The sequence below is a fragment of the Lucilia cuprina genome, chromosome 4, assembly GCF_022045245.1.
Source record: "Lucilia cuprina isolate Lc7/37 chromosome 4, ASM2204524v1, whole genome shotgun sequence".
In the NCBI taxonomy this organism is placed as follows: Eukaryota; Metazoa; Arthropoda; class Insecta; order Diptera; family Calliphoridae; genus Lucilia; species Lucilia cuprina.
Window position 1 is genome coordinate 8,048,417 of NC_060952.1, and position 14,561 is coordinate 8,062,977.

Below are 14,561 nucleotides of genomic sequence, written 5' to 3' on the forward strand. Positions count from 1 at the left end.
TTTACCATTTATCTATTTATTAACTAATTTTGCCGTTTAATTAGCTATTAATATAATTATAGACTTTTTAAGAGAACTTTTAACCCCCCCCCATCATGAGATTAAGTTATTAAATACTTTATATTTTTATATTCTTATGAAACTCAGTGCAACGAAAAATAAATGCCGATATTTCTTTGTATATTGCACCTCATTAAAAAATTTGCGCAAATAAAACAGAAAAAATAATCAATTCCATAATAAATAAAAAATAACAACAAGAACAACAAAAAAAAAGCGCAAAAAGAACACAATTCTCAAATAACTACAATTGTCAAGTGAGTACGATCAGTCATTCAGTCTCAAAGCTTTGATCAGAAAAGGCCGGTTTTGTATACAAAAAAAAATAAAATACTTAAATATCAACACAACAACAAAAAAATAAAATTAATCTGCGGATAAATAATAAAAAAAAAACAACAACCGAGTCCAATAAATGCAACAAACGTCAGTGAACAGACGGTAGTCATAAACACAAACGATCATTATCAACAACAAGAAAGCAAAAAAAAAAAAAAAAAAATACACAAAAATTTATATCTAAACTAGCACTATTAGCAGTGTAAGTTGTAGTTGTTATACGCTGCTACGTAAACGTCATTACTATTGCTGCTGCAACTATTAATGACATAGTCCAACATAGTCAAAAATTTTAATTATTGCACAAAGTTACATACATACAGTAGTAGTAGTTTAACAATAAGAATAGTTTAAAGTTCAGTTTTGTTGACAACTTCCCGCCTTACAAGTGTTTGTATCTAACGATCTATGTATGCGACTGACAGTGCGTATCTTGTCAATTGTTTTATTTTTATTTTTTAATACAATTTCAACAACATCATCAACGTTATTCTCAATCTTATCAAAGATTGTTGTAACGACGTCGACGACAACGTACACATATACAAACGTCAACGTTGTCAACGTTAACGATCGTTTAACTAACGTGCGATTTAGTAGCTTAGCTAGCCCGCTTAACTAGCTAATGTTTAGTCGTACGCCTAACGTTGACATTCATTGTTGTGTTGTGAAACTGAACACGCTTGAAAAAAGATTTTAAAAATATTTATATAAAAATAAACAAATCGCTGGTTCCGTTTCGTACGTACGTTCGTTTTGATTTGATTTTATTGAATAAATTATTTTGTGAAATTTTTTTACTTTAAAATTTTTTTCTATTAAATTTGAAAAAAATCGAATAAAGTTTCCAAAAGCAAAAAATAAATAAAGTGTTGTAATAAGTGTTTATTAAAGCCATATTTGGAAAAATATGTTATAAAAAAATAATAAATTTCTTTTTAAAGAAAAAATTTCGAAAAAAAATTTCAAAAAATAATAAAAATTATTAAAATTTGTGTGGGAAATTTAAAACATAGATAAATCCATTAAAGCCAAAAGTTGAAGCTGTGCTTAATAAAACAAAAAAAGAAAGACTAATAAAAATGTTAGAAATATTATAAAGTCTAAAATTTTACAAAATTTCTGTCTCAAATAGTAGCGGCAAAAGTTTGGAAAAAAAGACATAAAAGTACAAATTTCCTATAGAAAAAAAAACTGTTTTTTTAAAAACTAGGATTTATATTTACAACAACACAAGAAAAGGTAAATATTTCTTAGAAAATTTTTCTCAATATATAAAATATTTTAAAATAAGTGTAACCCTGACCATTAAAGCTCACCACAATTATGTTTAACTTGCAAACTCAGCAAATGAAAAACAAAATTTTTAAAAAAAAACACCAACAAAACAACCTCTCAATTGTAGTTGAAAATAAAAAAACAATTTATTAAATTAATTTAATAATAACAACTATATAAATAATATGATGACTAAAGAAATGTGCTAAAATAAATGGCCGCAATGTTTTTAAATAAAATAAAAATATAAATAAAATAATAATAAAGTGTAAAACAAATGGTATTTAATTAGAGAATTTCAGTAAAATTTAAGAAAACATTGCGGCCTATAGAGCAATTTTGGAAGCAGTTTTTAAGCAAACAGTTTTTCAACAAAATTTGAACAAAAATGAAACTAGAATTTAAGATTAGACTCTGAATTTCCTTTTCCGTGGAAAGTTGATTAGTCTATAAGCAACTTTTTATTCGAAAAGTTGATCAATCTATAAGCAAGTTTTTATTGGCAATTTTGTTCAGACTCTGAACAACTTTATACTGAAAATGTTGATAAAACAACTTTTAATCAGAAAATTTGTTAAGACTCTGGGTTAAATCTTACTAGAAATCGGATAAAAAGTTGATTGGAATTGGAGCAACTTTTTACTAAAAAAATTTATCGAAATCAGAGCAACTTTTTACTACAAATTTTCATAATATACTGAAAAACTTCTTTCCACAGTTTTATCAACAGACACTGAGCAATTTTATTTTTTGGAAACTTTATTAAACTTAGACTTTTTATACAAGAAATCTAAACTATTATCTATTAGAAAAGTCGTTAAAGCTATAAACAACTTTTTAGTGGAAATTTGGCCAAGATTCCGAGAAATATTTTACTAGAACATTTTATCAGAATCTGAGTCACTATTCGTTAAAGAACTTGCTAATAATTGTATTATTCTAGACTACTATTTACTAGAAATTCTGGGAATCTTTTCTCTAGAAATTTTTATTAAGCTCAGAAAATAGAAATATTTATCAGACTTTGTCGTTCTATAGGATATACTGATTACACAGACTCTGAGCAACTTTTTACTAGAAAAGTTGATCAGACTTTGAGCATTTTTTTTACTAGAAAAGTTGATCAGACTCTAAGCAACTTTTTTCTAGAAACGTTGATCAGACTTTGATCAACTTTTTACTACAAAAGTTGATCTGACTCTGAGCTAGAAAAATTTATCAGACTTTGAGAATTTTTTAATAGAAATGTTGATCAGACTTTGAGCAACCTTTTACTAGAAAAGTTGATCAGACTCTGAGCAACTTTTTACTAGAAAAGTTGATCAGACTCTGAGCAACTTTTTACTAGAAAAGTTGATCAGACTCTGAGCAACTTTTTACTAGAAAAGTTGATCAGACTCTGAGCAACTTTTTACTAGAAAAGTTGATCAGACTCTGAGCAACTTTTTACTAGAAAAGTTGATCAGACTCTGAGCAACTTTTTACTAGAAAAGTTGATCAGACTCTGAGCAACTTTTTACTAGAAAAGTTGATCAGACTCTGAGCAACTTTTTACTAGAAAAGTTGATCAGACTCTGAGCAACTTTTTACTAGAAAAGTTGATCAGACTCTGAGCAACTTTTTACTAGAAAAGTTGATCAGACTCTGAGCAACTTTTTACTAGAAAAGTTGATCAGACTCTGAGCAACTTTTTACTAGAAAAGTTGATCAGACTCTGAGCAACATTTAAGTAGAAAAGTTGATCAGACTCTGAGCAACTTTTAACTAGAAAAGTTGATCAGACTCTGAGCAACTTTTTATTAGAAAAATTGATCAGACTCTGAGCAACTTTTTATTAGAAAAATTGATCAGACTCTGAGCAACTTTTTATTAGAAAAATTGATAAGACTCTGAGCAACTTTTTACTCGAAAAGTTGATCAAACTCCGAGCAACTTTTTACTAGAAAAGTTTATCAGACTCTGAGCAACTTTTTACTAGAAAAGTTGATCAAACTCCGAGCAACTTTTTACTAGAAAAGTTTATCAGACTCTGAGCAACTTTTTACTATGTGTTTATTGAACTCTGAACAAATTTTTAATGAAACAGTTGATAATTCTAAGCAACTTTTAATTAAACTCTGGATTCTAATTTGAAAAATGGGTCATGCCATGAAAATTTTAACTAGAATTTCTTTAATTTTGTTAAAATTCAGAGCACCTTGAGCTATAGTTATAAAATATTTAATTTTTTTTGCTTTTTAATAATAACAATCATTTTTCAAAGTGCACTTCGAAATAAGGTCTTTCAAAATTTATTCTCTGAATAAAAATTTTGTGATCGTGATAAGTTTTTTAAATTAAATTTCTTTAAATTGAAGTAAATATGTATGTGTTTGGTGTGTGTGTAACATGTAAAGAATTTATATCTAAGTGATTAAAATTAAACTAACTTACAATTCAAATCGATAAAAAAAATGTGTACCGTTATCATATAAATCTTTGAATAAAAAAATTTGTTGATATTAAATCAAATAGAAAGTATTGATCAACAATAAAATAATGTTTAAAATTAACTAAAAGATAATTTGACAAAAAAAATTTCTTAAAAATATAACTGATAAATTCAAAGAATTAACAAACAAAATTAAAAGTTATATAAAGGGTTTTTGTAAAATCACGTGTAACTTTTACATATGTATGTAGTTTGAAACGAGTATAAAAGAGTTTGGTAGAAAATCAATAACCAATGTTAATGAAATATTTATTGAATAACAAAACCTGTAGCAAAAGAGAGCAGCACTAATTTGAAATAAATTTTCAAAAAATTGTCATTAATTTAAGTTTAAACTATAAAAATAGTTTTCACTTTTTCACTTTCATTAATAAAATTTTAGCAAAGACTTTACCAGCAAAATAAATACACAAAAAATTTAATATTAAAATAATCACAGTTACATAAAAATATTTGTTATTTTTTTTTTTTTTTTTTTTTTTGTTAATATGAATTAGTTAATGTAGTCAATTATTAATGCTTTGAATAAATTACTGTCAAAAATTTGGTGGCTTTTCTTTATTAGGAGTTTAATTAACATTAAGAAATATTACCAAAAAAAAACTTATAATGAAAAAAATACAAATATTTTGCATTTTTAATCATCATTAATTATAAATTAAAATTTTGTTTAAAAAAAAGAGAGAGTGTGTGAGAGAAAAAGTGGTGTAAATAAAATTAAGATTACTCAATGACGGTTATTCTAGTGTTAAACTGTGAAGGGTATTGAAAACTTCAACTTAACCTCACTTGATAAGTTGATTTCTTTTATAAAAATATTTAATTCTGTTGGAGGTTTTATAAATTTTTTGCATATTTATATGAAGTGTTGAACGTTTTTTTTTTTTATTTTCTTTTACACATTTTGTTCTCAGCAACGATAATGAAAACAAAAAAAAATATATGTATAAAAAAAATAAAATAAAAATTTTGTAAAATAAAACGTGACCGACTGACTGACTGAGACTGCTGGCTGTTGGTTGAAATCAAATTTCATATTAAAGCAAAACCATAAATATTGAATCAACAAAAGTTATTCAGTAAATATTTGGTTAAATTTTTTTCTTTCTATAGCAACAGTAAAAGATTTTTTTTAATTTGAAATTTTGGGTTTTATTGGTATTTTTTCTGGTTAAGTATGAGCAAATTTTATTTATTTAATTTTATGAAGTTTTTATGGGAATTTAATGTCATTCATAATGTTTATAAAATTCAAATTATTTGATTTGTTTTCATGCAAATTTCATAAAGATATTTAATATTTTCAATAGAGAAACTGATTCTAGTTTAGTTATAATACTCATCATCCTCTGACGGATCTTGGGTTAGAGAAAACATTGGATGAGAGTTAAGAATTAGCTCACTGTTGATTTTGTTTATTAATGAAAGAGCTAAGTATGAACACATGATTGTTAGAGAACTCATAAGAATGCTCTTTGCCGTTATCAGTTCTTAAAAAATCGACAATGTATTAGTTGAGCCAGTCATAGCTTATTTAAATAATGATTTAATAATAAAAGGTTTATAAATTAGATGTTGTATGAAAAATTTGTTGTATAAACCTTTAATAAAAGTTTATGTATAATAAACTCTTAATATACATAAAGTGGTCATAATAAATATTTTAAAATTTTAGTAAAAGCACGTTTTTATTCTAGCAAACACAACATTTTAACACACGTGTGCAACTAATATTAAATTTAATAAAAAAATCTAAATAAAAACATTAAAAAAGTATTATAATTTATTAATTATATATACAAATACTTTGCCAAAGTTTGATCATTAAAACTTTCTCATCTAAAAAAAAATTATCTGAAATTAGTTTTAAAATTGCATTAGCCACAAAGAAGCAAAACTAAAAAACCTCTGAACTATTAAATAGCCATATATCAAAATTATAAATAAAACTAAATTTCCTCTCTCATAATGCAACTGAAAACACAAAACACAAATGTAAAATAAACAAAAATAAAATTCCACATGCTTAACCCACTCCAATAGTAATACAATCGATTTTGTAATACTAATTGCACGTTTAAGATAAAATAATAAAAAACAAACAAAATCACAACAATCACAAAAACGCCACATTAAATAGACTAAACGTTCCATGAATAATTGAAAAAACGGTGTTAACACATGTAATAAATAATTAAAATATTTTTTATAATAAAGCAATTTAATTCATTAGAAAATCATCAGTAACAATTTATAATTTATTTTTTTGAAATGCATAAATTATAGGAGATATTATAATGATGTCGTTAGATTTCCTACTAAACTTAAGAGCAAAGTTTAGAATATTTGAAAAAACTTTCCGTGATTTTTTTTTGTGTAAAACTTGGAAAAGTTTCCGTCAATTAATTAATTGTTAAAATAAATATTAGTTTTTGAAACAAATTTACAAATTACGGAAGACTATATTATAGACTAGACAATGGACTAGACTATAGACTAGACTATAAACTAGACTATAGACTAGACTATAGACTAGACTATAGACTAGACTATAGACTAGACTATAGACTAGACTATAGACTAGACTATAGACTAGACTATAGACTAGACTATAGACTAGACTATAGACTAGACTATAGACTAGACTATAGACTAGACTATAGACTAGACTATAGACTTGAAGTCTTGTCTATAGCTTATTCGCTATATTAAAGGCTAAGAATAGAATAGAAAAATAAGTTCTGTTATTCAAATACTGTGCCAAATAGTTCCGAAATTAACCAGATCCCTTTAACGTCAGGAGTCGACTATAGTTTGTTGTTTTAAATAAAAAATTAATTTCTTTAAAATTCACTTGTTTTTATTTCTCATTTAATAAAAACTTTATTTATTATCTGTAATTTCAAAGAAATTTGTAATTTAATTAGTACCGCTGGTAGTAATCATTGTGTTTTCCTTTTAACCACCCAATACTATAATGACGTTAAACTGAATAAACTACCAAGACGACCACACAATGTAATTTGAAATATTTAATTATTATTAATAATAAAAGATATTAAAAAAATATGACTGTGGTGCCAGTTTTTTTTCTACTTTATTTTTAAGGTTTAAACAATAAAACCAACAAACGCGTGCCATTTATTAAATATTTACAAAAAAATAAATGAAAACTACTATAATAATAGCAATAATAAAAAAAGATATATAGTTATTACGTAAAGCAGAAACCAGAGGCATGTTCATTATTATCTGCAACTTAAATCTTCAAACTTACAACTGAGAATACAAATATTTGTGTGAAACAACTGAAGAAAACAAGAAAAAATCATAAAAAATATTTTTTAAGTGTGAACGTAGTTTTCAAGAAACAATGTACGCAATTACTATTTGTTTTCTGTTAAATACTATTTTTTGTTTGTTTGCTTAATTCGTCATAGCCGTTGCAGACAGCTGCCGTAGACTTGTAATGCCTGATTTTGTTGAAAACTCCGGAGTAGTGTCGGGGAGGGTGTAAGGGGATTTTTAATACTAATAATGATGATGTTATAAAAGATGCAGAAGTTTGATGACTTTGAATCTCTATTACGTCATTCAGTTTATAATAAATGATTCAAACAGTCAAACACATTCATTCGTACAGTCATTATAATAGAGGAAATTTTTTCTCGTTTTGTGTTAATTACAGGTGAAAAACCTTTGTTAAATCTGATTCATTTATACGGATGTAATTGAAATTGATAAAAAGATAATGGGATGTATTTTTTAATTACAAACTACTTTCAATGAAACTTTACATGTCCTTAGGGTAAAATTTTCTAATAATACGGATTCAAAATTTATTATAATATTTCACGGGGTTTTCATGGAAGTAATTTTAAAGGACCTCTTAAGTATATGCAAGTTCCAGAATAACTTTTTATCTGAACCGATTTTAAGAGAAAATTTTGACGTTGATAACAATTATTGATTTACTTATATCTCTAAGATTTTGCACTATTGTTATAATAATGAATTATTTCTTTCTTTACAGGTAACTAACATTCAGATGTTTTCATAATTTTAACAAAAACCCGGATACAGTAAAATCTCTAAGACAAGGTTTGATTAAATATATGTTAGTCTGTACTTTAAAATAAATATTATCAATAGAAGTGTTTGTGGCAAATAAAGAGAGAGAGAGAGAGAGAAATTCTAGAAAGAGCTTAGTTTTTATTTTCGGTGGAAACATCTTCACCTTCCTTTTTGGGCCAACCAGTTTCCAACAATATATTCCTTTAACCACTTACATATAAAAAATCCGCCCTCTAAAAAACAGACATGCTTCCTTTACATGTATATTTTGTAACAAAAATTCCTCCACACATACAACAACGATACTTTATATCAGGCATGGAAAACTGAAATAAATGAATGTAATAGAACATGTTATAGTATAGACTAGACTATAGACTAGACTATAGACTAGACTATAGACTAGACTATAGACTAGACTATAGACTAGACTATAGACTAGACTATAGACTAGACTATAGACTAGACTATAGACTAGACTATAGACTATACTATAGACTAGACTATAGACTATACTATAGACTAGGTTATAGACTAGACTATAGACTAGACTATAGACTACACTATAGACTAGACTACACTATAGACTACACTATAGACTAGACTATAGACTACACTATAGACTAGACTATAGACTAGACCATACACTAGACCATAGACCAGTCTACAGACCTGTCTCTTGACTACTATGTGGACTATGTCTCTTGTTTATTTATGTACTTACATACATATGTATGTACATACATTTATCTAATAAATTTCTTTTGTTTAACAAACTTTCGTAAAATTTTCCTAAAATTTTTACTTACTTAAAGTAGAGTGTAAATAAATAATAAATATTGATAAGACTTGTGTCATGTCAAAATTATTTCAATTTTTTTTTTGTATTAATTTTGTTTGTTTTTCCTTTTCGTTCTATCTCTAGAATCAGGTCACTGATATAACAACTTAACAATATATAATTTTGTTGCTGTTTTTATTTAAGGTAAATAATACTGCTAATCGTCTTGTCATATTTTAAAAAAAAAGACTAACAAAATTGTAATACATATACATATATACATACATTTTTTAGGGGGATTTGTTGTTTACTTATTTTTACACGTCATATTTAAATCCATAGGTTAAAGTTCTAAAGTCATGTTTTTAGATTTTGTTTATTTTGCATACACAGTACATGTTGTTTTGTTTACATTTTATTATTATTATGCATAAAAAAAGAAGAAAATAAGCACGTGTGAATTTTCATTTAATTGTAGGAAAATATATTAAATAAAACATCCACATTATATGTACAGTTCATTTTAAATCACATGACGTTTTGTGGGTATTCTTTTTACACTCATAAACATCCACGCAAAATTGTTTTGCTAAAGTTGTGAGCAATTGAGTTTTTTTTTACAAAAAAGAAACGTTTAATTGTTATTAATAGAAACTAAAGTCAAATTTTGAACCATATTAAACATGAAGTTATTCCCACATAAACAAACTTTTCTATCATAAAAATTTTCTAACAAAGTTTTCTTTAAAAATTTTAAATTTCTTTAAATCAAATATTGTTATTAAGATTTTACCAAAAAAATATAGTTTTTTAGAAACACTTGCATTAAACTCCTTTATAAACCCAAATTATATTTAATTGGAAAAATATATAATGGAAATGAATTATTTATAATAAAATTCTGTGAGCAAATGTTTTGAAAATGTACAATATTAATAGGGGAAATGTACAAAAAAAAAAAAAAAAACTAAGAATGCGTGAACACTACTCAAAAGGTCAATAACAAGTACTGCCTACAGTTTTTTTTTTAAATAAACATTTAGTTCAACACGCATACAAATGAATAGGAAGAACATGCCCGAAACCCTGCAGTTTAAAATGTGTAAATTGCTAACGTTTTAAAGATATACAAATTGTATTGTATTCTATTGATAATCTGCTTATTTATTTGTTCTTGGAATATTTTCATCATGTCACTTATTATATATCTGGAAGATGCCACATATTCAAAAACTTTAATCAAATATATTTTAGTAGTGGATTTTAGGAATTATGAAGGATAAATCAGTTCTACGAACTGTCAGGTGTCACATGTATGTGTGAATATGTGTATCTTATAAAAAAATAAAAAACTATTAATTATTTACACTTGTTTATAAAACAACAACTCAAATAAGAAAAAAACTACAATATTAACTACAATTACATAGCTTTATGTCAGTCTAATCATAATATAGTGGGTGTGGTGGATACATTAGACAGCAACAAAATTCTATGGTAAAAAAACATTGATCTTAAGATTTTGTAAACTGTAAAAATGCACTTCTTATTCAAATACTTTTTGAAAGTTTTATTAAATCTGTTTAAAAAGGAGTAAGATCATGAATAATTATTTGTTTCTAAATTCTGCAGTTAAGAGGTTAATATAAGATTTTGTAGTTAATTTTGACAAAAAGTTTTGGCTGTAAAAATGAAAATATTTTGTTTAAATGTAAATAGTTTAGTTGAAGTCTAATACACATACTTAAGTAGGAATAACGATTTTAAACAATCTAAACTTATACAAATTATTTAACAGATTTATTTATTCCAAAGACAGAAACGGATGTTTGCTGTTGTGTGGCTATGTGTTTATTTGTTAATTGTGTTTATTAAAACACATATACACAAAACATAATTATGTATCTAAAGTCTAAACAAAAATTTGATAATAAAATAACAACAACACAGACAGAATAATTAAATGAAGAATAAAAAAATAAAAAAATATTAGAACCAACCTTATTAACTGTGTTTGTGTCAGGTGAACTGTGTGTGTGTGTTTTTTTTTTGTGGGGGGGGGGGAGCTTGTGGTAAATTTAAGGCGGCAAAATAACTGCCAATTAATTAGAAATATTTTGAAGGTAACTAACACAAAGTTATTTTGTTTAATTACGAAAATATGCCAATATTGTTGCGGGTGTTTTACCGGTCAAAGTATCAAAAAAGTTTTAATAAATATTTTAATAATTTATTTGATGCATAAAGCAGGCATGGAAAATTCAATACTGTAACAAATTTGGTACTTTTTTAATATATGAACTTTTGGTAATTAGTCCAAAGTCCAGTATTTAATCTAGTCCATAGTCTAGTCTAAAGTCTAGTCTAAAGTCTAGTCTAAAGTCTAGTCTAAAGTCTAGTCTAAAGTCTAGTCTACAGTCTAGTCTATAGTCTAGTCTATAGTCTAGTCTAGTCTATAGTCTAGTCTATGTCTAGTCTATAGTCTAGTCTATAGTCTAGTCTATGTCTAGTCTATAGTCTAGTCTATAGTCTAGTCTATGTCTAGTCTATAGTCTAGTCTATAGTCTAGTCTATAGTCTAGTCTATAGTCTAGTCTATAGTCTAGTCTATAGTCTAGTCTATAGTCTAGTCTATAGTCTAGTCTATAGTCTAGTCTATAGTCTAGTCTATAGTCTAGTCTATGGTCTAGTCTATAATCTAGTCTATATTCTAGTCTATAGTCTAGTCTATATTCTAGTCCATAATCTGGTCTAAAGTCAAGTCTATAGTCTATTCCATAGTCTAGTATAGTCTAGTCTATAGTCTAGCTTATACTCTAGTCTATAGTCTAGTCTATGATCTAGGCTAGTCTATAGTCTAGTCCATAATCTGGTCTAAAGTCAAGTCTACAGCCAAGTTTATAAGTAAGTCTATAGACCAGTACAATATGACAGAAAATGGTTTGCTATGTAAAATATATGACTCTTAAAAATGCTGTAAAGCAACATAATTATATAATTCTGAATTTGACATGTTTAATGGTGGTTATAAAAATTCGAAATAACCCTCTTATTGTCAAAAAGTAAAATATATATCCAATTTCTTTAAATTTCTGTCATCAACACTATCAAATGATATGCATATTTATATATGTCTGCTCAAGATTGACATTTCAATTACTTATTCCCCTGTGAATGTCTGTGAAAATAAAAAGAACATGTAAACAAAAATAATAACATTAAAAAAATAACTTATCATTTATATACTGACATACAAACATTATTTGTTTATAAGTTTTGATGTGTACAACTTAAAAATGTTTAACATCACGTGACTGTTTTGTTCAAATTTTGACTCTTTTGTTTTTTTTTTTTTGTATATAATTTCCACTTCATTAAATTTTCTTTTGCTCTTAATAAACCATGTTACTCTTTACATTTACTTTACAACTTTTTGAATGAAACCCAAAAGAGAGAGCTTGAAAGTGCTATAAAAGAAAAAGTATGTATTTGTCGCGTGAGTCATATAGTTTTTATTTAAAGGAAATTTAAACAAATATATTACAATAACCATCAATGTACGGACGGTTTCATATTCATTATTAAATATTGAAAGGACAGGCTAGTAGTTAGGTGGCAAGTGGTCAATCATAGGGTTAGTTAAGCGCGTTACCAACTTTCAGCATTAACAAAAAACCATTAGGATAAATACAAAACATGACAGCTTGCTAGAGTTGTTATATATATGTTTGTGTAGTGTAGAGAGAGAAAGAGTGGGGTGTTCGTGTAACACGCCATGAATGACGCCAGTAAGACGCTCTTTTTTTTTTTTTGCTTTTACAATTTATTATGTCAGTGTCTACTACTTGTTATTACTATTCGATGGGTGCGTGTATAATTGTAAATTTACAATGCAGCACGAGCCCCTCCCGTTGTTTTCTCTCTCTCTTTTGTTATTGTTGTTTCTATAATTTGTTTTAAAGAGGGTTTTAAAAAAGGAAAGAAAACAAGTAGCATTTTGCGTTAATTGTGTGTATGTGTTTTTTTTTTTTTTTTTTTTTGGAAAACGTGACTGCATTTTAGTCCTTTAAAAGGCAAACTGTCATTTTATTGTTTTTTATAAAAAAGGGTTTGTTTACCACCCTTTTTTTGTTAGCTATTAGTTCTTTTTTTGTTTGTAGATAAAGTAGAGTATTTTTAATAGTATTTTAATTACTCATGTTTTTTTTTGTCAAATGAATAACATTTTTATTCGGTTTGGTTTGTACCAATGTACATATGTTTGTGTGTGTTGTGTACATTCAAAGGAAGTACTAGAAAGGTCAAAGGTTTCTTGCAACATTTTTTTGCAATTTTATATTGTAAATATGGTGATATATTAATAAATTCTTATTTGTTTTTGAAATATTTGGATCCAATTAATTTTTATGTCTTTCAAGTCGATAAGTCTTTATTTGTAGTTTTCTTATTTATTTATCGTACTAAATGATTTTAAAGTTCACAATTGTAGGATATATTTGTTAAAACAGCATTACCGACCAAACTGCTTTATAAATTTTAAACTAATATATAGTTAATTACAAAGTTTTCTTAATATTAAAACTCAATAATTAAACAAATAAAAATTTGTCTAGACATTTAAAGTTACATTTTAAGAATTATAAACCTAAAATAAACCATTAATAACTTTATGAAAAAATGTTTTCTAGAAAACGGATGTTTACTTATGTTTGTCATAAACTTGTCTAGACAATTAATTTCTTTTCCAAATAAAACAATAATGATTGCTGTCAAATCAACCCACCTGAACCTATAAAGTCTAAAGTACCTGTCTAAAATGTCACCCAATGGTGCTATTTTAATTTCACAATATAAACATGTTTATACCAATCATTTTAAATACTGAGTGTAGTGTAAATAATGTTTTTAAAAAAAAATCCCATATATTTTTTTCTCCTAATTGTTAATGACTTAAGTAAATTACCTATTAGTATTTTGTTTTACACATTTACACAAATTCATTACAAGTTTTAAGTTAATTTGTTTGATAATTAATTTATTTAAAATAAAAAGATATTTAATAATTTTTTAAATCAATAACTGGCGGTTTTAATAGTAATAATATATTTGCTAATAAATTTAACATTTAAATGTTAGATGAATAATAGAAACCTGCAATATTGTCTTGTTTATTTGTAAATTTTTTTTTAATAAATATATATGACGTCGCACTAGAATAAATAACGATTGTGAAATGATTTGATTTACTTAAATGACAGTTAAAATTTTAAAGAAAGAAAGTATTAATTAAGTTGCTGATGTTTTAAGCTATAAAATGTCAATGCTAATTTTATTAAAAAGTTAGTGTGTTAAGTTTGTGCCAAACGGTAGGCGGTTTGAAATTGCAATAATTTATTATAATTATATATAAAAGTGAGTGTTTTTTAAAGGACTTTTTATATATATTTGAATACACTAGGGATTACTACCCCCGGGGCATGCTAATCCTGATGAAAAATTGCAATCTAAGTGTAAAGAGGTGCTACCAGTACCTCTAGTC

General features: G+C 26.0%; 1 protein-coding gene across 15 annotated transcripts in view; it reads left to right on the top strand.

Annotated features, from left to right (window-relative positions):
• The window catches only part of LOC111676459 (elongation of very long chain fatty acids protein AAEL008004), an 84,188-nt gene that overhangs the window by 42,286 nt on the left and 27,341 nt on the right, over positions 1-14,561 (top strand). For 2 of the 15 annotated variants that reach the window (XM_046950674.1, XM_046950688.1), the window contains exons 1-2: positions 328-1,144; positions 1,416-1,641. The exons of 2 other annotated variants lie outside the window; for them this stretch is intronic. The gene's annotated coding sequence lies outside the window, so the exon portion shown is untranslated. Of the gene's footprint in view, positions 1-326; positions 1,145-1,415; positions 1,642-8,252; positions 8,270-14,561 lie in introns of those variants that run through there. 11 more of the 15 variants (XM_046950687.1, XM_046950675.1, XM_046950676.1 and 8 more) reach the window with 11 other exon arrangements.